Source organism: Pygoscelis adeliae, unplaced genomic scaffold (genome assembly GCF_000699105.1).
Source record: "Pygoscelis adeliae isolate BGI_AS28 unplaced genomic scaffold, ASM69910v1 Scaffold167, whole genome shotgun sequence".
NCBI lineage: Eukaryota > Metazoa > Chordata > Aves > Sphenisciformes > Spheniscidae > Pygoscelis > Pygoscelis adeliae.
Genome location: NW_008825428.1, coordinates 7,503,441 through 7,527,494, shown reverse-complemented (window position 1 = coordinate 7,527,494; position 24,054 = coordinate 7,503,441).

Here is a 24,054-nt window from a genome sequence, read left to right as displayed (position 1 = left end):
TGATTTTCCAAAGACACCTTGTAGTTGCTTATAGGTTACGGCAACCTACAGATAGAGTGGTGTGCCAGTAGTCTTTGAGTCTTATTCTTGCCATAGTATTACACACTGTTGGCAAAAGCAGTTTTCAAAAACTTTTGTAATGTAGGTCCCATCTTAGTTGAAAGATTGCCTCAGGTACCAACTGAGACCACTCCTCATGCAATTATAATTGGGTACTAAAATAAATAAAAGAACATATAACTTTTTAATAGTGGATGGAGATAAGGGGAAAAGTCACCAGTACAAAATGATCAGTTTGCTACAATAATTACTCTATGTACAATGGAACTGTGTGGAATATTCTACTGTTTTGTTCTTGTTATAATGTACTTGGTTTAATGTACATCACTGTAGTACATTCATCCTTCCAGTAATGCATAAAGGACAGCCACATGAGAGCATATTTCTTTTTACAATCTATGGTGTAAATCGTTGCAGTCTGTTCTTTAAAGTCCACCTATATTTGATGAAGTATTTTTAGAGTATATTTGTGTCTTGGGTGGTCAGTCAGGGAGATCCAGTAGTAGTTTTCAGACCATCAGCTTTGGAAAACGGTGCCATCCTAGTTTCATTCTATTGACAAATACTAAAATTAACTTCACACACTGCTGTTGTCATGGATGGATAAGTAACTCTCACTTCTGTCTGAATATTTTTTCTTTCTATCCAACATGCAACAAAAGGAGGGACTTCACATTTGGAAATTCTAATTTTCCCGCTTCAGAATACAAAATTAACACTACCAGTTTATCAGTCACAGTATTTTGTTTTTCAGCTAGAAGCTTTTCTTTTTCACAGTATTTAATCTGTGTATGAATAAAGTTTATAGCTCTTTAAGAAATTCTATCTCAAGTTTTCATTCCTTTGCAGTACTTCAAATTAAAGAAACTAGCTAGTTTTCTGCTATCAAAACAGATATTAAGATAAGGAACAGCAGGGTGAACCTGTAAGGGATGTCATTTGACTCCTCAGTTTACATATCTAGCAAAGTATGACACACTATGAAGATCTCATCCAAAAGGTACGATTTCTGACTTGTCCAAATCAAAGCTTCTAATACTGTCTGTAGGAATGCAACTTAATTGATGGAAAATTATTTGCAATGTACAGATTTCCCCAGTTTTGTTGGCTCTTTTTGTATTGTGATGTTCCTCCTTCCCATTTTTCTGTTTCCTTTGGCGGATTTAACCTTCTTCCTATGTCATGCACTTTCTTCCCCTCTTTAACTGCACTTTTCTCCACTCTCTATTTTATTTTTCTTCACTGCAGATGTGCTATCCACCTCCCACACCTTCAATAGTCTCCTTTCCTCTTCCTTAGCTCTGATGCAAGAGCTGTCAAGTGTCGCACACCCTGCACAATTTTGTCAACTCTCTCACACCTTGCCACAGCTCTTGTATCCCGCTGGGCTGGTGTAGCACCTTGCTCTGTTGATAGCCAGACAACCTTCCTGAGGCATTGCCAGAGCATGGCTAGAGGGAACTTACAATTTTAACTATGCTTATGTTTCAAATGCTCAAGAAAATGCAGAGAGAAACTCCAAGAAACATGTTATGAAGACAGTCAGCCTAAAATGGTATGTGCTTGGGAATACAATGAAATACTTAAAAAAAAAAAAAAAAAAAATTGATTTTTCAGTTTGTACAAAGCCTTGAGGGAAATCCTTTAAAATGTAATAGAAAATAATAGTTTGAGAAAGCTGGGACCCTTGTGATGCTCTGTCTCTCCCACTCCTTTACTGTAGTAAATTGTAGTTTTGTGTCTAATGTTTGACACAGGATTTTCTTGTGAGTAACAGTCTCTGCACCTTTTGGGGCAGTACTTGATTGCGTGGGCTTGATGATCCATTCCCTGCTTTTAGTTCCTGAATCACTCTGTGTTCTTTGATAGTGGTTATGTTTTGGAATTCCCTAATGAGTAGCTTATTGTTTCTCATAGATTTCAAAGGAAGACTGTAAGATCTCCTGGAGCTCATCTGTGGAATTCCACAGGACTTGTCCATAAGGGAGCCGAAAAACGTACTGGATGCATCTCACATCTCTAACCTTGTTCATGTCCTATTCATGTGTTTATGTATGTATCTGTATGTGCATATGAAAGAAGGAGAGAGACTTTATAGTGGGAATAAAGAACAAACTCCTTTTCAAGTAACAAGGTATAGATAGGTGTTTGTAACTGTGTTGGATAAAAGAATGAAAGCTAGATGATGAAAAGATGATAATGGGAAAGATGACTTTAATAAAATTGGAAAGGTTAATAAACTGTTCTCCAAGAGAAATAAGATGGAAAAAGAAGAAATATGTTTAATTTTTCGCAAAAAGTGACATTTATTAGATAGTAGGGTAAAATGCAAATATAGAATTAACAGAGCTTTAGCATGAATTAAATCCTAATTAAAGAGGATGTGGCTTATAGGTGTGACTGGCAGTATTAAAGTGACTGTCCATGCCTGACGGCGTGGAGTTACAATGCTTCTCTGCTTATTGCAATGTCACATTGGTGGCCTGAGGTAGAAGCTTTGCCTGCATTTCTGGCCAGTGAGTCTTACCTGCTTTAAACGAACGCCTCAATATTGATTTACAGTTGAGGCTAGTTATGAGCAAGAAAGTTGTGATAACTTCTGAATTGGAAAGTGGGCAAAATATAAGCATACACTGCAAATTGGAATATGAAAAAACTAGAAAATGGATAAGGGATGGAAGACTGAAAAATATACATCTTTATTGTGACTGATCCAAATAAAAAGAAAAAATATTTTGAAAAAAGTCGGCTCAAAGTTTAAGCGCTTGATGGGATTTTATAATTGGAAAAATACACAGAAACATTTACACTTTTGTTTTAAATATTGCATTTTAGAATCTCAGACTCCTGAGAAACACACTTGTCTTATTTAATATCTTCAAAATGCCTTGGACATTGATAGAGTGATGCAAGTATTAATCAAATTAAAACATCTAAATATAGGCTTTATTCAATGTCTAGAGTCTTTATTTATCATATCTCATCCTATTCATCCTATCGAACCTAATCTTACAGATTCTTCAAAACAAGAAAAAATGTCCATGAAAGAAAGTATGCAGTACAAAAGCTGACAATCTAATAGATGTATCAAATATATGTTATTCATTGAAAGATCTGAGAGCTCAAATGTTCTGACTCGTGCGGATTATGCCTACTGAGCATTGCATTTCACCCCTCATGTCTGTCTGTTTCTCGATGTCCTTACCAGCTTCACTAATCCTTTGATTCATGAAGACAGAAGTTTCCTCTAGGGTTAAAGTGACATGTGATTGACTAGTATATTCTGCGTTCTGCCCAATAGGGTATGGTGCAGAACAAGATAGTCCAGTAGACTGTAATTGCTGTTTTACAAGAGAAGCTTTCCTCTTCTTTTAAAACAGCAATAGTATAATCAGGGAGAAAAATCGTGTTGGAGTTCTGACATTTAATATCATGCTGAGGTCTTGCAACTTTGAAAATCATATTTGTAATGTTCTCAAGACAGTTCTTTTTGCAATTTTTATAGTGTATAAAATTTAATAGAAATCAGGAAAAGCATCTGCACAAGCTACAGTCCCTTTTTCAAAATTCAAGCTCTGTGGCTGCTATTTCTGCGATGCCATATATTCAAACTTTATACGTTGCTTTTATTTTCCATTGTATTCATGATTACACATCATTCTCTTCAGTCTACTCTATGTATTTTTCCCCCCAACTACTTTCAGTCTCTCTCGTCTGTACTGAATTTCTTTTTCTTCTTTTTTTTTTTTTTAAATTCATTTCCTTAAGAAGATTGAATTAAATCAAATATATTGTTCATCACCTCAGAATGTGAGGTTTTATCTCCAGGACCCTGAAGTATATAAATGATTTTCCTACTGAAAATGTCACATGGGTCATTTTTCAGTACCCTCATTTCCAGCAAAACTCTGGGTGTGCAAATATATAACTCCAGCTACAGGAAAAGAAGTAATTAATCTGCAAATCAAAAGACACTGCCACATAGTTAGAATAATTAAAGGCATTTTACTGTAACATATTCTGAAGGTATCGTTTAATTCCATCGGTGAGATTCTTATCTTGTTTTCAGCTAATTTTTTGACAAACCTTCTGGCCTTTCTTTAAAGTTTCTGTGAAGTGTCCTTAAATTATTCTCTTGCACTGAAACAGTTATGGCTACAACATTGTCAGAAGTAGTAACTGTGTGCTTTAGATCTAGGTCCATCAGAAAGGGGACAAGCCAGACAGCCCTGGCTGGCTGGGAACAAGCAGTATTTGAACAATGGACCGAGAGAGCATCCACGGGTATGTTCAGCGAATCTTCCCAAAGCACAGGCAGCGGCGTCTTGTTCTTGGAAACTGTTTGCTTGGTCTAACTATTTATTTAGTGAAGCTACCCTGCTTCTGTTAGATGTGACGACAGATACGACAGCAGCGTGAATGGTACTGACCTGAGGACATTCTTTGCTTTTTTTTAGAAATCATAGACAACCAGTCACGTAAAGGAAAATAAATACCCTATGATTTTGGGGCCCCTGGTTTATAAATAAAAGGAGAATTTAAAATTTTGAATGCTTATTGAAACATTCAAAATAATCCATAAGCTGAAAAAAAGTATTTATTACTGTAAATTATTTGTTTATTGCATTTCAAATATGGTAATTTTTTCTTTAAGGAATCATATGAGTTCGTGGTTATGCATTAGTTTAAGCAGCTGGATACTAGTGTTTATGGTCTCAGATAAAACTCACATTTTGCTCCCCCTTTTTCTCAAGAAAAACTTTTTCAATTTTTTTCATGATAACTGGTTAATAAACGTATAGATATACTGTCAGTACTGTGCTGATGGAAACGTGAGTGATTAAGTTCAAAATGTTATATGAAATTGTACTCTGTGTATTTTCAGTACTGTAACTTGTTTGACAACAGTTTTATCCTCCTTTGCAGGTATTCTTTGCTTGGCTTGCTTTTCCTTTTCAATTTCATTGTTTACTTCTCCTTCCAGCTCACAGGTGTCTGTCCTCCCTAGGCAGTGTTTGCTGTTCAGGTATGTTCTGTTTTTTACTACAGATTTGTATTTAAATAATACAAATATACGTTGAGCATGCAAATAAAACGTTAATTTCTTACGCAAAGGGAATAACAGAAGTCATTGTCAAGGAAAGTATTGGAGCATTATAAGCAACGCCTAAAACTGTGCTATAAAGTACTGTTATGTGGTATTTCAGATGCAATAGGAATAATGCAAAGATGCAAAGGAATATTAGACGCTCATCCTGTCCAAGAATCTGCCTCTGGAGGCACTTAGTAAGCAGACCAAGTTAAAACTGGGGCTTTGCTGTATATGCAAATGCTTACAATGATAACTGTAAGTGCAAAGTGCAAAAATACTGCCAGTCTGATTTTATAACCTCTTTTTCCTTTGCTTTGTGCCACCTTTGCACTTATTTAAATAGTTATACGGACTGCAGGATGATGCTGATTGGGACTATGAGAGTGACTAAACTTTCATTTTTTTATGTGACCGCCAGGTTAGAGTGGATACAACATTCGGCGATATCCCATCCCTGTGACAGCATCTGGTCATCTTCTTAGCAAGGCAAGTCTAGTTTCTCTATACTGATTTACCCTGCCTACTGGTAGTGCAAAAAGTAGTAATTCAGAGCATCTTCTCCCTAAAACCACAGCAAGGGGAATCTTCAGCCTGAAGGTAACTTTTGCTTTAAGAAGTTGATGTAATGTTAACTTCCTATATAATGGTTTTCATAAAGTAGTCATGCTTTGAGATCCTTGGCATATTATATGACTAATGGGGAAAAAGGTAAGAAAATTTTAGTAAGTATATTAACAAGTAAGCCTTTAAAAATCACAAGAGAACTTAAAGATAGCCCCATGCTGGCATTTTAGTGTATCAAATACATGCCTGGAAGTCAGTGTATCAAATACATGCCTGGAAGTCAATGGAGTTGCACTGACAGTTGATTTTTGGCTTGGCATTTCCACATTGAAAGAAAGGATGAGTGTATTCACTTCCTTATACTCACAGTGAATTCTGAGCTCCATAAGATTATTGTTAGTCAATTAAACTTTGAAACCTTTTAAGATAAGAGATTATCTGAGCCAAAATAGAGTGCTCTTGCAAGTGCGGATGCTACAGATTATAACTGTGCTTTAAACTCTGCGAAGGTAGGAAACTGTCAGGAGACAGTTCTATATCTATTCAGTTCACTCCATCAAATACAGTACTTTAAATTTTCAAGATTAGCAATCTTCACCTACAAAGTGCTGAAGGACAGCAAAGTTTTACAGATTTCATTTGCAGTGTATGTGACAGCATCAATGGACTTGTCACTCTCGGCAGTAGTTTCTTCCTGAAACATTTTGACAGAATTGGGAAGCATTAAACTAATTCCTACATCAGCATTAAAAGAGTCTAGCAACAACTCGGTATTTTTCCACCGTATTCAAAGTATGAGTGAAAATACCTACAGTAAATTTCAAGGTCACTTGTGTATTGTGAGTCCGAAAGACAACACTGGGTTTCTGAGAAGATGCTGGAGGTTGCAGCACGCAGACTTGAGCATTGTAGGTCAAACTCTGCATTTGGATCATTGCCACTGAAGTTGTTGGAGATTCCTGGGATAATGGTGTTTTACTCCAGACCTTGCTGAGGTAAAATGAAGGGGGAATCCAACCTGATCCATTTTTCATCCTTGGAATTATGTAAATGCAACCTTTTTGAGTAAAACCAGATTAACAGTTGTATGTTGCCATTGTTACTGTAGGGCTATTCATTCAATCACAATTATCTATAAGTCTTAAAATAAGTCAGTAATATTTGAATTTGCCTGCATCTTCCCCATCACATGCCCATTTCCTTTTGGTTTTTTTAACCTTTATGGTTTACCTAAGAAAAAGATTGCAGGGATCATTTAACCCCTACTCGTTTGCCCAGTAGATTGCTGCTGTGTTTGGGCTGCAATAATAAGCTATACAGAAATAGCTTGTGTAGTTTTACACATTTTGACGTGTAGGTTGATTTAACAAAAAAACCCCACAAAAAAACCAAACTTCAGTGAAAGAAACATCCCTCTTTGAGAGAATAGCAAGTAGTTTTCAAAGGGAGATACAAGAATTTTATACCTTATTGAAAAAACAGGTTGAGAGGTAATTTTTAGTATAACACAGTAACATTTATATACTTGTGGAAGGAAAAAAAAAACCCCAAATGCACCTTTCATTGCAAGTAGGAGGGTTACTATGATCTCTTCTATGCAGCAAGAGAATAGAACGAGTTTAAGATAAAAGATACTGTCTAAACTGTTGACTGATGCCCTGAGTACAGACAAGGGTGGATTACTCTGACTTAGAGACACTCTTGTAAATCTTGGCATATGAACATGGAAAAGAAGATGCATATGGAGTTGGTTGCTCCTGGAATCAGCAGGGCACAGATAAACTACTTGGGAGGCTCTGATCAGTGCTTCTTTGAAGAACTGTGGCAATCTAACATCCACGGCCCCTTGCAACTGCTGAATACCCCATAACCTTATGCAAAGACGATTTAAAGTCTGTTTTATCTGCAAGAGCAAGACATTTAAATTACATTTCTTAAACAGTTCTACTGTAGGCTTAATTTTTTAACAATAAATTGTTCCCTTTGTTGCCACTGGTGCAATTTATAGTGAGTTAGTATGTTCCTAGTTTTGCACATAATATCTGTTTTCAGAAAGTTGTTACTGTATATACCCATGAGGTTATATATAGAACTGATTTAGGATTACCACTTTACTTTCAATTCATTCATCAGATTTAAAAAGGTAGAACATACTTTTCAATCGAATAAATTGCATATTGGGTATGCTAGGATAATTTTTAATAGACAAAAAAAGTGCAAGTTCAAAAAGTTTGAAAACTAAGTAAATAAGAATGGATAATATTAAAGGAATGTTTACTTCTTAAAAGGAAAAATAAGGGTCAGAGGAAATGCAGATTTCAGGGGATATTTCTGCAGTTGCAGTTGAAAGAAATATTGCAAAATAAAACTTCCATAACCAAATAAATAATGAAGGTTTGATATAATAAAATTAAACTGAAAGGACAGTAATTTTTTTAAGCTTATTGCATGTAATTTTTGTAGTAGAGGATGAGAAGAGAGAATGAAGAATAAGGTAGCATGTGAACAGATTTTTGTCAATGTAACGTTCAACATAAAGTGCTCTTTTTAATGTTCTGCAGCGCTGGAAGCTCCAGAAACACAATTCATTGGAATGTATGTGACTCCATTTTTTCTGTTTTCATTGTTGTAAACAGCAGTCTAAAACTTAAAATGCCCTGGTCTCTTATGCTCAATCTGTTATTTGTTCGTTCTTTTACATTCAAGCCAGGTTATAAAGTTTTAGTGCGATATTCTCTTATTTGTTAATAACATCTTGGCTTTCAAAAATATTAAGTGACAAAAAGCGAATCTGGAAAGATGGTGGATGTTTGCAATTTTCTGTTAAGTCAATATCTATTGCAAATTAGCAGCTGTGCTTTTCATGATGTGGCCCCATAATTAGGCAAAATTTAATATACACTACCTTATGGAACAACACTTAGTGAAATTGGCAAGCAACACATGTCACCTCCTGTTTTTCCTGAGGGAATCACAGTTTTTTAGTTTGCACTGTGACCCTTCTTTCAGGTAAAACATTTGAGGAGAAGGAAGCCGTGCCATGTAGCAGGCTGGGTACTAGAAGCAGCATAGCTGTCCTAGCATGTTACTCCACATAGGTTAGGTGAGCCTGCACTGTGTCACGGTGTCTCCTGGCTTGCACAACCATCTTATTTTAGATGAACGACACACCCTAGCAGAAGGCACTTCGGTTTGTGGCTACTCCTGGCACTGACTGGCAGCATCAGGATCTGAGTAACTGCTATCATACAACCCATCTAGAAACTTGAGAAAGGGTCTGATACTACGTGCTCAAAGAGCAATGCTTTCCCACTCTCATGCAACAAGCTGAGCAAGTAGACACAAAGAAAGAGATACTCTGACCGTAGGTATTTTATAAAATATCTAAGCATTCCAGTATGATTATGGAACTCACTGAATAATTGCTCAACAAAGTAGTTGCTGAAAGATGAAAGGACAGCTCATTTCCCACCTTCCTCGTTAGCCTGCAAAGTACTCTAGCGAGTGGCCTGACCATCCCGCTCCTTAGGCTTACAGGACTTGCTGGAAAAGGCAACCACTGCTCCCCTTCATCTCCCCACTCTGTTCTCCACTTGTACAATCTGAGGAGAGTCCAGCTAACAGGCAGATTGCTATGAAGAGATTATTTAATTTCCCAGGCTTTTGCCTCAGTGTGATATAGTTACTGTTCTGGTCCTCGAGGAAGAGACTTCCCCAGGGTCATTACTGAACTTTCAGTATTCTTTTCATTGCTGACTCTCTGCTGGCTGTATTAATCATGCTGGTTACACATAATTTCCAGTAGCTTGGGTCATCTGCAGCTTTATTGCTAGGTGCCCTGCTCAGTTATCTTCATTCCTAATCTCTCACATTAGCTGTACTCCTCATTTTTTCTCCTTTATTTATATTATTTTGTACTTTTGGATGATCAGGTCTTCTGCAACTGCTCTTAGCGATCCATTTCTTGCTATCGGTAACTGTAGTGCTTAGGATGGTCAGGCAGCTTGGATACTTTACTGTTGGCTTTCCTGGTTATCAGTGAAGCCACTTCGGGTTTCTGAGTGGGACGGCTGGTTCCACCGTGTGTGAGTGTATGTTTGCACTGAGTGTATGGAAACCTACAGTATTCTTTCCCTCATCTTTGGATTTGAAGGCCTTAGTATAAAAGGTAGTCTTTGGGTGTAGCGCCTCAAAAGTACCCAAATCACTACAGACCCAATAGTTTTCAAGAGAAAACTTCTTGTGATAAAAATTCTTACTCAGGGTTATTTTTGAAATCGTGTCTTTGCCTGCAGGGCTAACACAACTGAAGGCTTTTGAGCAGGGCCATTCCCTTTTACAGGCAGGACAAATAGATGGTGTGTGTTTTTTGAAAGCAATATGTTTTAGGACCTGTACTCTGAAGGAATAATTTTGCTTCCTAGAATTATAAACATTTAGTGGATTGGTTTTACCTATCATCGCCCTAGCCCCTAAATAGAATAGATTTTCATATTATTAAGAACTCATTATCATTACGGTAAATGTAGCATATAAAATTACCTCCCACCAACTGAGGTGGGTGGCAGACACAGGGGCGTGAAGCTTGTTACCTGAAAACTTGAAATCCTCCTCAAGGATCTAGGAGGAGAGTAACACACCAACATCAAGCAGAACAATAACAAATGTACCCGTTATACATCTTCCACTTAAATACACTTAGATAGAAGGGAAGTAATTGAAATGCTGAGTTTTACATAGCAAGATTAAAACATTTTCTATTTTATTTTTTATTAATCAGCATAACATTAATGATTGGAATACAAAGCAGAATTCTTTGCCTATAGATTTCAGTGGCAGTTTTCCCCAGGGTGTAATTAGGAGTGTTGTGAGACATTTTTTGCTTCACTTCAAATATGTAAAGCCTGGTTCTACTTCTACTTAAGTCAATGGTAAGATTTTCATTAACTCTCTCCTGTGATAGCCCAGTCAAGCTCAGAATGAAAGAAATACATACCAGGGTGCTTTGTTAAAGCAATGGCTTTAACTGTGATTAAAAACAAAACAAAACAAACAAACAGATTAGCTATAAAACAATTTAGGATTAGCACACATAAACTAATTTCTTATCTCCCTTCATGCTTCAAATGCCCCACCACATTAGTACTTGGAGCATGGAATTATCAGTGTAACAATTGAAGAACTTAGATATCCAGTACTGTGTTAGTAAAGTGCTTGATGAGAGAGAAAGAAAATGATGGTACACCTTTAAAAAAAAAAAAAAGATCCTATAAACTAAAAAAAAATATATCTGTAAAGACATGTATAAATACTAGCATATATATAAAAAGATATGTTTGAAAAGAGAAATTTCCCTCTGGAATAACTGGAATATCTTAATATTTTTTGAGAAACACAGAAGAAATAAATGGAATATACAGCACACCAGAAGACAAACGCTAGGAGAAAATTTATTGTCAACAGGAATTACTTGAAAGAAAATCTTTGGACTATTATTGTGATTGATTAACATAGTACACCACTTAAAAGAATTTTTTGTGTAAATATAGTTATTGGAGCAAATGAAGCATTTCATTTATTAGTAAACCTTGTCAGCAGAACTCTAGGCCTCAGGCAGATTTATCTGTAATTTATTCAGATCTGGGCTTGAGTTTTACACTGTATTCTAGAGAGAAATGGTAATCTATTAGAATTTAAGACTCATTCGAAGTATTTTTAACAGAGTTTTTTCTCCTACCAGAAGGGATTTAATCACAATTTACTAGACTCCATTCAACACTGCCGATCTAGTCTCTTAAAATTATATTCCTTCTCTAGTTCCTATTTTGAAGTAGTCACAAATATACTTGTTCTGACTAATCAGTCTTGGTGATACGTTGAAAGATGCTCAGCTTCCATCAGAAAGTTTAATGTCAGGGGAGCTCAGTACTTTGAACAATTCTCAAGTATCGTGTAAAATGGCAGCAGTTTCAAGGTATTTATAAAGCCAGATAAAGCAACACTGCCCTATTACTACAGCACAAACAATGAAAAGTCATTAGAAATACAAACCACATAAAGGCTGGCAAAGTATTTTCAGAAGTGACTGTAGTGCTTTTGTAGCTTGATATATAGACAAACAGCTCAAAACATACCAGAATGTTAACACATGTTTAAAAAAACAAAGCAAAGACGCTCAAAAGTAAAACCAGACCTAAACCTAAGATTTTTAATTCTTTGCAAGTCCAGTCCACTGGAGCTTGGGCTTCTCCCACAATAGCCACCTGAACTTAACATGTGTGAAAGTAACTTGAGGTGACTCTGTGTATTGCATGGCTGAGAGTATACTATTTCAGAGCTAATTGTCTGACCGCATACCCCACATAAAAATGAATGTCCTAGGATTTAGTTTGGAGGGATTTGGGCAGTCAATATTTAATTCTTATGTGTAAATCACAAGTTTAAAGAGCTAATTAAGAGTAGATGTATGTATTATTCATGTAAAAATGGATAAAGACAATGTTTCAAACTAATTTTCTTCAGCATTACTCACATAATATACTTTTAACTCTTTAAATAAGAGTGGGCTGATGTCCAGAGCTGTTGATTTCTCATTGTTACTTTTGGTAGGTGATCAGTAGCTTCGTTACAGAGGCTACCTGTAGGCATAGTCTTGTTTGAAAAGGTTGGCCATGCTGTAAAGTGTGTTTCTTTGTGTGTAGCATCACATTCTTCAGTGCAGTAAATTAACCTGTCTCTTTAAAGTTTACTACAGTGATTTACTTATTCTACAACTCTGGTATGTAAAAATGTATTTTATTTTCTTTATTTTTCTTCTGATATGCAAAATCTCATTGAAAAGGTCAGTCATATAGGTCTTAAATAACTTTCAGAATTGTTAAAAAAAAATTGATGTAAACTATTTCATAATTATTAAATTATACAATGTATTTTTTCCAGATAAACAACATCTTTATCCGTTGTCTCCCTTTGAAGCATTTTTTTATATATCTTGATGTTATATACTAAAGAGAATACTGTCTAAAAGCTGATGTAAAAGATTTTCACACGTAAAATCAAATTATATTAAGTCAACAGTCCTTAAAGTCAATAGACATGAGTTTATATGTTGATAACCAAATGCATGACAGGCAAGTAAGTGTCAGCAAGTTGTGAGAAGACAAGTGAGTTAACATCATTTTGCTAAATGTTTTCAGTGAGGCAGATTAATGTTGTTTGGTTTTTTTTCTAGGGACCAAAATTAGGTTTAGTTTTCTCAGCTGAGGCTGCAAAATTATCTTTGTAAACTGGGGTTGCACATTTATGTATGGGCTGCACTAGATATATCAGGATTTTGATTTGCTGTTATTATGGCATCACTAAATGTTCTTTCACTGAAGCTGCTTTTTGTCAAAAGTAATTAAAGTTTTTTTTTGTGAAAAACAATAAGATTTAATATAATTTTGTTAGTAGGAGTTAAAATGCTATGATTTTTAATTAGCAGTAATGAATATGTTGGAATGAATAGGTGACATACACTTTGTGAAAGCTGCAGCTTAGATGGCTTCATCTTAGTTGTAGTTGACCCACATAAGAGTCCTACTCCTGAATACACTAGATTAGGTAGTTTGGGGTGGAAGGGGGAGGAATTATTTCTAAAACAGGATCTGCCGTTCCGTGCCGAAGGAAAGTGCCCTACATCTGTCTCTGCCAGCAAAATTCAGGCTCAGCAGTTTGATATGACACTAATTTACTTGCAGAGAGATTTATAAAGCTTCATAAATAGCAGAACAATATGATTAGATAGTACTTCTGTTGATTCAATTACAACTGAGGTTTAAAGATACTATGAAAAAAATCAAATGGCCCAAGCTGGAATTAAACTTTCTTAATGGAATGGGAAAAAAAAATCAGTGATGAAAAAGAAACAAAGAATTTCTACTGTGATCAAACAGGGAAACCATTTCTTAAGCTGTAATGGATGTATTGCATCAAAAGATGGAATTCTGAACCACATGTCATTCTTGTTCGGGATCTAGATTTCATTTATACCTTTAGTAAAATGTTTTAAAATGATTTATTTTGGTTTCCACTGAACTTGCGTCTTTTCATACAGAATGGGTTATGCACTGGATCACCCCCTCATAAATGTACCCAGAGTACTGTGAGGACTTTTTTGGTAGTGACGTATTATGCTTTTATTCCTTTTAATGTGCAATGTCAGCAGTTCTCGGATGTCTGTTTTTAAGCTGAGCCAGGCAGGACTTTCAAACTAACGTCCAGCATACAAATCCATTTGTAATATTGATAGTTCAGCCGTATGTTACAGATACGATATGCCTCTTGCTACTTGTCTGCATTGGACGGCTTCCTGTGAGAGGCGAGGATACTCTATTGAAATCAATGGGGCATACGGTTGTAAAATTCAGCATGTGGCTTAGCACCACTAAATCTTCAGTCAAAATCCTCCAGCAGACAAGGATTTATTTAGAAAAAGGTTTTAACTGCCACTATGTAAAGCTTGGCTCAGCTTTTTGACTCAGCTACTTATTTGAAGAAATTTACATATATGTACATGGATGCGCATAGAAAAAATCCTTCCATATTTTTCTGGCAAAACATTTCATATCCGTAAAAGGGCTGAAATACTCACCAGGTGAGAGAGGTCATGAAGAAAATGAGTACTGAGTGCCTAACAGTGGGTAGGGAAGTTATTTCGAAAGTTGAATACCTGTATTTCAGCCCTAGCAGTAACAAATATTCAAATACCGTATGATATTTAGTCCTGTCATTCCAAGAAGTACAAGCTGTTTCGCTCAACCCACTAAGTCAGATTGCTTTTTCCTGTTCCTAACCAATAAAAATTAGCTGTTTGACCAGTGATGCTGGATTGCAATACAAGCCTAAGCATAATGTACTCCTACCCTACACCTTCGAGTCTAAAGCAAAAGTGAAGAGAATTTTGATGTGGCTGTTGCTTTTAAAAGGCTCATGTTTGATACCCATCTTTAAGCTGGTAGCTTCCCAGTGAATATGAAACTGAATGAAAAGTGGTCTTGTGAATCCCTAACACTTGTGTCCTTCTTAAGATTGCTTTCTGGGTTTTGATTTTTTTGTTTTGTGTTTGTTGGGGTTTTTTTGGTTTGTGGGGGGGGTTTGTTGGTGCCTTTTTTTTTTCCTAGAGAGGGATAACGGAAAGGAGGAAAGGACAAGCTGTTTACGTGATTTTTAGTTCTATTCACATATTCTTTATAATTTGAGCCATTAATGAATTATGGAATTTCTTGGTTATGAATGCTTGAGCAAGATGATACAAGATGCTACAAGTCTCTATAGACTTTGCTATTGAGAGATTTCATAAAGGCAGAAGTGCACTGACATGCTTATTGTTCTGAAGTATGTCTAACTGACAAATACGTTGAGTAACTATCTATGAAGAAACACTTCTTTTATGAATACAGATCAGGGAACACAGATTTAAGAAAGGAAGAATAGAGGTTTAAAATTAAAATTATTTGACGGTGTGTTTACTTATAGGACTTAAGGGTAAAGAAATTTTTTTGCTATTTGAGGTTATTTTATGCTTAGCAAAGTTTGTTAATTTATTGACACTATGCATGAGTGTCATCTCTGTGGTGTAATAATAAAGTAATAAAATCAGTATATTTACAAAGGGGCAAGAAGTTCTTTGTAGGATACTCTTGATGGCATCTGTAGGCAAGCAGAGAGAAGCAATTGGATCTGAAGGCCTTATTTGCAAGCATGTTCTTCCATGGTTTGAAGTGATTTGAAATTGAGTCAAATATAGTATTTGCTGGAAATTATATTGACAGAGACGGTTGTCTACCGGTCATATTAGGGATTATTCTTAGCAGTGTAAGGATTATTCTTAACAGTGCTTCTTTATGCTATGATAGTGTCAAAGAGCCTTGGACTGAGATGATGGAAGGGGAGAAACTCCTCTTTGAGTTGCAGGTTTGGGATCTTGTGTGTCACTGTTTCCTCTGAGGGCTTACTGCAAGTGTAAGCAGTCAAATCATGATGGAGCAGCACAGGCCGCTTTTCTGAGGCTACAGCAGCTCAGAGGATTACTTAGCTAGCAACAGACCTGTGCTTGTTTGTGCTGGAAAAGCTCTCCAGAAACCTCCAACACCTGGAGTCCTTCAAGCCTGCAAAATGAACTATGATTGCCATATAACCACTGTTAGAAAGAAGTATCTGATTACTCTGACAGCTGCTCAAAGTGGTAGGAGCGTGACCAGGATTTTTCCATTATGTAAGTACTCTGAGAGACCATTTGTAACATCATTACTGTTGATTGTGGTGATTTCCAAAGTTGCTGTTTTATTGTCCTTTGCTTTTTCTTTCTAAAGTATAGTGAATATTTAAATATGAATTGACTTAGCATTTGAAAATGTGGAGGTATTTCTCATGAGGGGGAATCTAGCTGCTGTGGTTTATTTCTCCAGTTTTCTGACTGCAGCCTTAGAGGGACAGTAGTATCAAGTGGTTAGGAGCATCTAAACATTGGACTCTTATCTGGGCTCTGGAGAGTAGTACATAGGGATTAATGCAGTTGAAATTGTATGTAGGAAAAAGGGGTTGTTTTGGGGAGGGTAGGTAGGCTGAAGACCCTTCCTCCTGGTTGAGTCCTTACTCTGAGCCTGTATGTATTTCAATCAACGAAGTTTTTAATAACGTTTAACTGTTGACTGCTGCTACCTCAGCAAACTCGGCAATGAAATATCCATTAGAGCTGGGCAAAACACCAGCACAAAGTTACCTGTGGTTCTGTCAGGAAATGAATTAATGGGACCTGAACTTTCTTTAAAAGCTGAGCGGTTTTGCTTTCACAAACCAATGAAGATACCACCAATCCTTATTCTACATGGGTAGAAACAGTTACATTGCAGGAGGGTCACAGAAGCCATCGAATGAAGACTCAGTAGAGCCAGGTGCTACTCCTTAATAAGAAAACAAAAAACTTCGTCTTTCATCGTAACTGGTCTAATATAACCCAGTTCAATTGCTTGCAGAGGAAATCCTATTTGTCTGTTCTAGTTGTGTGTAAACATATTTCTTGCAGACAACTTGTATAGCAACTAAGCTTACTGCTTGGTAGGACAACTGTATTCTGTAAGACTCTTTTCATTAAAATTGTTGGCTTGGTCCCGTTACTACTTTTTTCCTCTTGGAAGGAGAGAAAAACTTCATGTGACCTTTCCATGAAAAATATATCCACAGTATATCTGGGAATATTTGCCCAGAATGTTCTCATGTTCTTTGCAGTCTGAAGAGTTATGGTCACTTGGTTTCTAATGAGAAAATGAAAATACAGACATGTAACAGAAATGTGAAGAGATTTTCTTAGTTGCAATCTGTCCTTTGAAGGAAAAGGAAAAGAAGAAAAAAAAGAATATCCAGTGGGATTTACCAGTGACTTTTTCTGACTTTTTCTTTATATTATTTTGTAAGTCCAAGTGCTTACAAATAAAGTACACGGAGAGGTAAAAATGTCCAGAGGGAATAATACTGCAACAATGGTTATGGATTTCCAGAAGAAAGATTTCTGCTTCCAGCAAGGTTGGGATCATGTCATTGGCTGATGAAAAATATTCATAATTTGAATTTTATCTTTAACAATGCAGAAGATAAAAAATCCAAAAAACCCCAAACACCTTCCAGTTGCATCTTTTATACAAATGAGTGTAGAAGTGTGACTAATAATGTGTAAAATTATGCATTTATTCAAAAGAATCATTTAACTATTCCAAGTGTTAGAAGTATATAGAAAGCAATCGGATAACTGTTAGCCTTTTAAACAGAAGCATTTTCATGGCAGGCAAGAGACTAACTTTATAGCTTTGCTCTGTTCATGTCCTCTAATGTTCAACAGAAAAATAAAAACAAATAATTATTCAGTCAGTCATGTAAATATCATCAAACTGATCTTTTGCAGAAAGTGGCTGAATTAAATGTTGCTTGTTTGAATGCAGTTTTGCCTGTCACAAAGCAGGGTAGAAAAAAAAATCCTGAAAACTTGAAATCTCTCCTCACCTTGACAAACACAAGCTAAACCAAGAGCTCCAGCTTATCTTTCAGTAAATATTAACACATAAAACATTCAGAAAAGGTTTGTTTTAAGCTAGTCACTTCTCTACAAAACTTCCTTTGAACCTTCAGGTTTCAAACATTAAACCGTATGTCAGAAAACTTGTATGCCAGTGACTGACCCCACTTCTTTCCTGTTCCCTTTGATATCAAATATAATCCTGTAGACTTTCTATGAAAAAAACATCTTAGTTGTCTTTGATTCTTTGGTATGCTGGACCTTTATGTCAGAAAGCTGTGGCACTGGGCTCCAGGACTGCTATTTTTAGTTTCTTAGTATGTTTGGATAAGGAAAATCATCATCTTGAAATTATCTGTAGGGGTTTGAGCTAAGGAAAGATGCAATGTAAAGTGCTCATTTACATTTCCCAGCATAGCATAGTTACAAACGTCTGTAAAAGCACTACCAAGGGAGGAAAAGAAACCAAGTTTAAAGTAGTTAATCAAGATGAAGTGATAGTAGTCTCTCCCATCAGTGGGGGATACTGGCCTGATTTTCTTATGAGATCCTGCTTACTCGCATTATATACTGTATCTTGGGTTGTCCTCCTCAGAGAGAGCACCTATTGGCAAAGTATATATTTTCTGTCCAATCCACTCAGATCTAATTTTCTTCTGCTCCTCTTTTCCTCCAACTTATTTTGTGTCTAATTCATTCAGGCAAAAGAGCAGTGTCAAAACTGACTAAAACAAGGACGGATTCACCTTTTTGAATACGTAGATATTCTGCTGGCAGATGGGTCTCTTTGACCTATTGATGCTTCCCAGTTTAGCAAAGGTAACTCCCCAGATCTCCATCATCAAAGTGATGAAGTGTTCTGTCCACACAACTTTCTTACATGAGCTTGCTTACTAACAAATGCTATTGCTACAAACACTGCAGTGAATTTAGGGTATTGGGCACTAATACTTGCTCAGAGATGTGATCTGTTTACAGTCAATCACTGTAGAGTGCTAATAGGTTTTAGAGTGACATTCAAAACACTTTTTTTGAGGAATATCTTAATAGCAGGGAACACATACTAGCCAACAGTATTTAAGTGTTGAAGCTTAGCCCCCTAGAAGCAGCATTGTTATATATCTGTGTACACCTGAAGATTTGCATACAATATATTAAATGGGGAGACTAATTGTTTAGCTTCTATTATTAGTATTTTTGCAGTGAACCTCATGGAAAAATTATGCCTCGAATTTTTGTCTGTATTTACAAATTGTAGAATTTAGCTGATTAATTAAACTAAATGTCTATACTAAGTGACTTGCCTCTAATTTACCGCAGAATTTACAATGCATTTATTGGGTTTCAGGGCATTTCACTTCTGGTATGTTAGTTTAGCAAGAGCACCACTGGGTTTCTGTATAGATTCTGAAAGCCATACTGTAAATAATGTGTTATTGTCTCTTCATTGTACACCTGCATGCATTTCATTTACCTGTCCCTTTTCTCTTTACTTTTGCATTGCAAACAAGCTACAGCTGCACATCTCATAAGCTGGTGTTATAGACACTTAAGAAACATTTATGAATTCATAAGGTGATTATTTTAATACAGCTGCCTCAGTGTATCTAAAATCTGAAGCATGTATGGATGGCTGTGTAGTAAGGTGTTAGCACAGTTTCTAAAGAATTAGTTGTCCGGTTTTCCTATTACCTTTGACAGAAGATACATGTATACGATTCACTAAGCTGGAAACTTATGTAACACACTACATGCCTTACAGCACATCACAGAAAGTGCAGTTCACATGATAACAAGCAGAGAGGATTCTTAAGGTACTACCACCAAAAATTCTTCTCCTATTCACATTCTGTTATTGAAAAGGAGACTATTTTTTTTTTTGTTGGATTTTGAAGACTTTCTAAAATTTTCTCTAAAGAGAACTCTGTCCTGGTATTGTTCTTTCTGCACTTCTACATGCTGTATTATGACTCACACTCAAGATTTGGTGGCTTTTGTCATTTTGTCAGGTCTGTAGAGCATTTGAATGGAGAAGGTTTCTTGGGCTAGGCTGCAGAAAAGATTGCAGATATCGACGTTGCCATTTCAACAGCACTTAAGCAGTTAAATCCAAAATTGTGGCCCTGGAAACCCTGCTGAGCTATTGCCTAATCCCAAAGGGATCTAAACTGTGAATGGACCCTAATTTCAACCTCAAGGAAAAGCTCCTTGCATCTTGACAGTGATGTCTGTCTTCGTGTCCAACTCATGTTTAGGACCAGCTGATCTTAAGAAAATTTTGTCTACTAAAGTCTCCTGATGACTCGTCAGGAAAAACACCTGAGTGCTTCACAGACCTGTGCAGAACTGAGTTCCCTGTAAAGAGCAGTAGTAGTCAACACTCAGTTTTGAAATCTCCTCTTCTCCTTTCCCTTTGCTGTTACAAAATGCATCCAAGAGAAGGACATCCTTCTGTTTCACAACTATCAATCTGGCTGTTTTTTAAAATACATAAGTGATCTTTGGAAAAGGGACAAAAATTGAGGTTTCAGTGCCACTGATTTTTTTTTTTTTTTTTTTTTTACTTCATGGATGTGTCTAAGTTAACAATGCTGCAAATTTTAGCTTTGCACTGTAATCTTCCTACTAATTTTAGTTTACTTCAGTGTTACCTTAAATTTTTAAAAAACCTTCAGTGTGTGCAGGAAGAATAAAAACTAGCAAAGCAAGGCAGCCCAAAACTAGCACGTCGTAATTACTTAGCTTCATTGTGTTAAGTGCAACATACATTTTATAGTTAATTATATTGTCACTTTTTTTCCTTCCCGAATCTTTGTTTTATTATTCAGGATATCAGTTGAACAGGACTCTCTAAATGAAAAAAGGGAAAGCCAGTCACTATTTCAGTTTGGTTTCATCTTGAAACGTGTGGTTTGAGGTTTTGACTTATAAATATCCATATCTTGCTCTAAATACAAAGTATTAATTTCCTCATAACCTTTTCTGTGTTTCTCAGCAGTATAGCACCTGAGAGCTTCACAAGCAAGATTTGATGAATTTATATTGCTAAAGTCCTCTGGGTGAGGTATGTGATTTACACCCTCCAAAGGGAGAAGAAAACTACAGCTCCCACTGATTTCAGCTGCAGCTGTGAATTGTCTGTGTTTTAACAGCTCAGACGTTCAGATTTCAAGTAAGTTTCCCAGAAAACAGGAACACACACATTCTGGTTGCCTGTCAAGAACATGCTTTGAAACTATTGGATTGCCGGAGAGAAGCCAGGTGAGAATCCAGTTTTTCAGCACAGCATCCAACCATCCTCACCTTTAAAAGGTTGATACCAAACCTTTGTTAATACCCTTTGTTACTGTAGGGGTGTTGCAGACAAATGCATCACCATAGACCTTGGAGATCATTCATCATATGCTCTGACAGGGGAGGATTCTCTGAGTGGAATGGGATCACATAGTTAATGCTTATGCAGGGCTGATGTAAAGTGCTAAGGTACAGAGATGACTGTGAATCTGACTTTTCTCAATGGTTAAACTCACAACCTCAAAACATTTATGTCTTGCTGTCACCTGCATATCATTTCCTAATCCCTTTGTGATTCAAAACTTTTTGCTTATAGAAAATAATGATTTCTTTTAATTTCGTTGCAGAGAATTCTATTTCATCACCATTTTTTCTAGTGCCTGAAAATGTAGCAAAAATGTAGAAAAGCACAATACTTTTAGTCAAGTAATTTATCTACTAAAAATACAGTTCAGGACTGAATAAAAGTTCCCATAGAATTGGGTTGAATTCAGAATACATTTTGGTCCCATAAATAAGGGAGGAAACATTTTGGAAAATTTTTTCATTTTTTTTCCATAAAGTAAAATAGATTAGGGTTTTTTTTCCACTTAAAAAGAAGATATTAATTAATATTAAAACCCCTAGTATTTCTTAACATGGAGCCTTTAGTCCAAACTGATCTAAAATGTCCTGTGTTTAGTCAAAATCCTTATTTTGGCAAAATGATGTTGTTTCTATTTTTCTTGGTTGAGGAAAAAAAACCAAACCAACAAAACCCCCCTAACTCCAAGTAACTTCCTCAGTTCTTGCTCCTGCCTTTTTTCACTCTTTCTCTTTCTTTTTATCCCACGCTGTCCTCTACTTGCTTGTCCCAGTCTGATGATCTGCTCTTGTCTTTGCTCCTTCATGCTCTGACTCCTGCCTCAGTTCTTCCTCTCTAGGCATGTTATTGTTATGGGTAGTCATCAAATTATCTCCTAGCAGCTGAAGTCCAGGAGTGACGTGGAGAATCTAGGGGAGAAAAAGCATCTCCCTCCCCTTAGTAGAACCCAATCTTTAACTTCATCATGGAGTACAATGAATACAGTAAATTATTATGCAATGGTTGTGCACGCACTGCACAGTACAGGAACATAGGGAAGGCAAGTCTTTGCAGAATTTAACTGCTAAATTCTGACCCATGTTACTTCAGCATACATAAACGTAATTTTTGTAGATTTATAATATAGAAAGATCTTTTGGAAATCTGGAAAAGGCAGATCTCTGACTCTAGTAAGTCCCCTTTTCAAGTTTCATGTTCTGCTGCAGACTTTGGGACTTCTGTGTAAAGTGGCTCTAAGAGTTTAACAGGACATAAAAACATATTTCTTCCTGACTTTGTTCTTAGAAATGATTGAGCTTTTTTTGCCTGAGAGTTGTCTTAAAAAGTTTAATCTGGGACATATGGCTTGCAAAATTTTGATGCTATTGGTTTAAGTTTTGCCAAAATTAGTTGTAGCTAAATAAAAAAAAATTAAAATGAGAATATTATAAAATTTGAGGTAGCAATACTGGCAATACTTGGCAGAGAAATTCTTTCCTGATTACTTTAAAAGCCAGGCATTCTTTCACCCAACACAATGACAGCGCCATTCAAGTGCTTCTCCTGGGAGAAAATTCCTGTAGTAGTTTACCTCTCTTGAGATGAAAAAGAAACTGTATGAAGACCCCAATTACAGAAGGAGCTCTGGATGCAAGAGAATCTAGCCAGGAGTTACATGTTTACAAGAAACCAGGCTTCGCTAGCTAGTATAACAACCTCTAGTGACTTTTTTCCCTCTTTTCTTTCTTTTTCTTTCTTTTTTTTCCCTGCACTAGTCTCTTGTTTCAGTCATCTTGCAGTCTAGCTGCAGGTATACTAACAATGTACGCTACGTTTCCATGCTTCATGTGGCAGTTTTGCCTTTGGATAGTCACTATACTATTTTCTAAGCAGCTGATGAATTTAAGCAGCCTACTGTATTCACTGAAGTCAGTGAGGTTTCACTAGTGTGGCTGTAAGCCGAATTTGACCAATAAAATGGTCTTTTTCTTTTCTGCAGTATTGCTTGCATCTGCTGGTGACAGAGTTGCTTGTTTTATCTCAGTGCTTTTATCTGTTCTACTCTCCAGTAAGACCCTTCTTCCAAATGGCTCCATGCTTCCAGGCGTATTTTAATAATTCATCACAAAAAGCAAGATAAATAACACAGTATGATCTTGATCTATGACTGCACCTCAAAGGCAGGAAGCACAAATCGTGTTTAACCACATAAACATCAAGCTCTCATCTCACTTTACAGACAGGAAGTGGTATACTTGGTAAAAAGAAAAACTGATTTATAAACACCTGACTTTTATATCAAAAAAAGAAGATGGGTGGGAAGGTTAACAAAACAGATAGTAATTATTTAAAAGGAACATTATTAAAAAATATAAAGGTGCATTCATGTGCATAACAGTTTTTCAAAAAAGTATTAATATAAAGCCAGCTAAGTATGTCAGTGCTGAATGTCAGCTCTATTTCTCTTATTGTAATTTTTGGTTTTGTGTGAAGAAAAACCTCAATAGTTATTCAAGTTCTTTGTTAAAACTGGGGTCTTTGCATGTTATTCAGGGTTATTTGGACTATTTTAGTAGAACTTGCTGATAAAAAAATATACCTGACTATGCAACTACTTGATAGTTGACTTCTCTTTCGTCTGTCCTCCCTTCCTCTCTATTTGCTTCAGAGTCTCTATTCTTCCACCTCCCCAACATCTCCAAATCCTTAGCAAATTCCTACTTCTATACCTGTCCCCACATCTCCTAGCTCTTCCTATAAATGTTCCTTGGTGATATAGAGAGTCTATCCACTAATCATATTTCTAAATATTTCTCGAAACAGTTGATAAACTGTTCAGTGTTCACTGTATGCTCCCTGGTTGTTGTGATCCAAGGTTCAGCAAAGAAGAGCTAAACATCCCCAAATACTGGGCAGAGAGGATATAAAATG